Source organism: Sturnira hondurensis, unplaced genomic scaffold (genome assembly GCF_014824575.4).
Source record: "Sturnira hondurensis isolate 20B ecotype Veracruz unplaced genomic scaffold, ASM1482457v3 Scaffold0022201, whole genome shotgun sequence".
Classification (NCBI taxonomy): Eukaryota; Metazoa; Chordata; class Mammalia; order Chiroptera; family Phyllostomidae; genus Sturnira; species Sturnira hondurensis.
Window position 1 is genome coordinate 8793504 of NW_028094832.1, and position 4017 is coordinate 8797520.

General features: G+C 41.1%; 1 pseudogene; it reads right to left on the reverse strand.

The window, feature by feature from the left end:
• Positions 1-607: 607 nt before the first annotated feature.
• LOC118978959 (syndecan-2-like) lies at positions 608-1574 on the reverse strand (annotated as a pseudogene).
• Between the last annotated feature and the right edge of the window lie 2443 nt (positions 1575-4017).

Sequence of the window (4017 nt, forward strand, 5' to 3'; positions counted from 1 at the left end):
GCACTCTGTGATGTTCACACGACAAAGTCACCTGACAACCCATTTCTCAGAACGTATCCCTGCTGTTAACTGGAGCATGACTGTACTTCCTTTCCCTCTCTTCTACTCTTATCAGTATCCAAGTCTGATGTTAGCTCCTTCACATAGAAATTTGATCCTTCCTTTTGATTCCTTGAAATTGTTCACAAGGACAATACCAATAGGCCCAGCCTTATTGCCAGTCCAATTTGATGACGATATTAGAGAAATCTCCCTAAACCTCATATATGATCCTATTACCTGCTTAAAAACTCTGGAGGGTTCTCAATGCCTTTAGGATAAATTGTAATTTCTAGAGCTGGTCTTTACCTTCTGACCAAGCTGTACCTCTCACTTTGGGCTCCGTAAAAACCTTCCCCCGTGTCCAGGGTCATTGTGTCTGGAGTGGTCTCTGGTTAGACTCTAAGAAGTTTGTGTGACCGATGTCCCTTTGGCCTGAAATGCTTCTTTCCTGCCCTACTTTTCTTTCTTTTTATTTTTAAAAATAAAAATAAATTTGTTATTTTCTTTTTATTTTCTCCTACACAAAATATTTTTAAAAGTTCAGTGATCTCATTAATAGACACACTCAGTGGGAGTTTCTCACATAAAACTTCTTAGTAGGTATCTTCCGATAAGAAGCACTGAATGGTTCGCATTCTCCAAGGTTGTAACTTCCATCCTTCTTTCTTATGTGCACGATACACCACCAGCAGGATAAGGAAAATTGCAGAGAGAAAGCTAATCAATTCATCAGAAATGACAGCTGCCAGGACTTCTGTTCTTTTGAGCAGATTGTCTGGGTGTTTCTCAGCATACACATTTGTACCCTCTTGAGCCAAGTCCATTTTCCTTTCCCTTTTAAAAAAATATTCACCTCCGGATATGCTTTATTGATTTTAGAGAGGGAGGAAGGGGGAAGAGAAACATTGAGGTGAGAAAGAAACATCAGTTGGTTACCTCCCTTACATACCCTGACCAGGGATCGAACCTGCTATTTGGGTACAAGCGCTGACTGGGGATCGAACCTGCAACCTTTTGGCCTCTGGGATGACGCTCCAATCAACTGAGCTACCTGGCCAGGGCTGGGTCCATTCTTCTTTCTGAGTCAGAGAGGTGAACTTTCTCTTTCATCAGTTTTTTCAGGTGACTTCATCTGAGCAGCTATTTTGTTCTGCATCTTCAGCATTCTGGCTTCCCCTTGTGGAGCCGCACTAGGGAGCGGTATCCTTAGAAGAGGTCGAGATGTTGTCCCGACTCTGCATGTCCTCATCAGCTCCTGAGCCTGAGGCAGAAGCATAGTCATCACTATCAATAGGATACGCCCCTGATGTGTCTTCAGTGGAGCTGTTGTCAGGCATGTCTTTTTTAAAGCTACATTGATTTTGAGAGAGAGAGAGGGAGAGAGAAAGAGAGAAACACTGATCAGTTGCCTCCCAACTGGGCACTGAACCTGTAGCCAAGGTCTGTGCCTGACTGGGAATCAAACCTGCAACCTTCCAGTGTACGGGATGATGCTCCAACCAACTGAGCCACCTGACCAGGGCGAGGTACATGTCGTTAACAGATGGGAACTTTATCATCTGCTAGACTTTCCTCTACGCTGGAAGAGACCAAGGCACCATCTTTTTTGAGTTCCTCTAAGTACTTTCCTCCCCCCCTCCCAATAGAGCTCTTCCTTCTCTTGTCCTCTCTGTACCTATTTCTTTCATATACCTATCCTGCAATTCTTCAATATCAAGTATTTTTAAAATATTTTGTTCATTAATTTTTAGAGAGAGGGGAAGGGAGAGAAAAAGAGAGGGAGAGAAACATCAATATGAGAGAGAAGCATCAATGGGTTGTATCTTGTACATGTCCCGACCGAGGACCAAACCAGCAACCCAGGCATGTGCCCTGACCAGGAATCAAATTGGTGACCTTTTGTTTGCGGGCCGATGCCCAATTGACTGAGCCACACCAGTCAGGGCTTGAGTGTTTTCTTACAGGCTTTTCTTCTCTGCTCCCCAGGAAAGAGTAAGCCCCTGGAAAACAGAGGCTGTTTTATTTGTTTTTATATTCTCAGCACTTAGCATTTCGCCTGGAACACAGAGATGCTTAATATTTTAAATAAAAATACGAGTGAATGAATGAACGAACGCAAAGCAGTGAACTTTGGGTTGGTGTGGGGAGCTCATGGGTCATCTCTGTAAGGGTTTTCTAAGTGCATTTTGAGTGTGTTTCCTTCTATACCAGCTTTGGTCCTGTTTTAACACTACCTGTCCCTCCTGATTGTTTTCTAGTTGCTTTACCTATAGCTTTGGTCTTTAGCAGAATTTGGCTTTATCCTGAAGCAAGTATTATTCCCCACTGTATACTATCTGCTTTCTTGTATTTCTCTTCCTTCGTGGGGATGACCAAGGGTTTACTGTGGCTGCAGTGCAATTGGCAGCTGTCAGAATCAAAACTCATTAATAAAAAAAACAATAATGCTTCAAAGTACATTACACTACTCCTTCAAAGTCTTTGGTGAACATTATCTTATTAATCATCACAATAGCTCAGGGGAAGATAAACATTGTTGGTTATCTTACCTCGATCATATTTTGAAAGAACTTTTTCCTTGTTATTGTTTGATTATGCTATGAAATCTGGATAGCAATTTTCATATTGGCTATTTGGATATAATTTGATATGCTGATGTAAAAATTTCCTGGGATTGGTAAGGTGGTTTTTATTTTTATTTTAGATGTCTCACCCAGACTCTTGGAGAATTCTTTCCAGAGAGCTGAGCAAAGAATAACAAGCAAAAGACCCAGATACTTCTGCTCCAGGACTGAAATTTTTTGAATAGCTTGAGGCTCATTAGACCATATATTTGCATTCTAGAGGTCAAGGGGTATACATAGTAGGTGCTCAAGTAACTGTTGAATGACTGAATGATGTATTAAGTTATAAAATAGGAGTTTAACTGAGGGGATTTGTAGGAAATTAGTATCCTAGTCAGGTATTCCATTAGAAAAGGGTGTCAAACAGCTAAACAACAAACCTTTTAGGAAAGGAATTTTACTTAAAAAACTGGCTTAAAAATCTACTCAGTTCTGTCCCCACCTCACCTCTAGTAGTCAATCTTTACTTTTCACATATTTCTTAGTGTCTTTGTTTAGTTTAGTTTCCCTTTTGTAGCAGGGACTGTATCTCCCTATTGGCTGGAAATAAAATGGCAGCTCAACAAATGACTATGGAATTGAAAAAATTTAACCAGAGAAATCTTTCCTATACAAAAAATGGAAAGGTGGTGGATAGATTTAATTTAAAAATTATAGAAACTAATCATCTAATAGGTGGGCACTGTAGTCAAATTGGGTGTCATGCCCTGGCCAGGTAACTCAGTTGGTTAGAGCATTGTCCTGATACACCAAGGTTGTAGTTCAATTCCCAGTCAGGATACATGCAAAAATCAACCAATGAATGCATAAGTAAGTGGAACAACAAATTTATGTCTCTCTCTCTCTCTCATATGAATTAAAACAATAACAAAAAATCCCCTTCCAAATTGGGTATCAGGCATTCTCAGAGTGCCTTGTACGAAGAATTTGAACACTTCCAATAACTCAGCACCAAACTGCAGAGGCCCTGGAAGATTTTCGTCTCTCTAGACGTGAGTAGTGTCACTGATGATATTGGCACTCTCTGTGTTCTAAGGTGGAATCTCATTTTGTGGGAGTGTCCAGGATGGAGTACTCATCAATACAACTATACCCCTGTTATCTTTGGTGCTGGGAGAGTGTGTTGGGTAAGGCTTCATGAGGTTTACCTCCAATTTTTTTTCAGTCCAAGCAAACATTTCTGACTTCATAGATTCTGTCAATTCTTTGTGTGCCCGGTAAGCACAGATTTAAAAGACGAGGCTAAAGTTGGGCTGTGGTGGTAATCAAGCACCTGCCTTTTCTCTACACAGTGGGGTGTGGAGCTGAGTGGAAGGGTGGAACATTTCTCTTGCCCTGTAGTTCCCCTCCT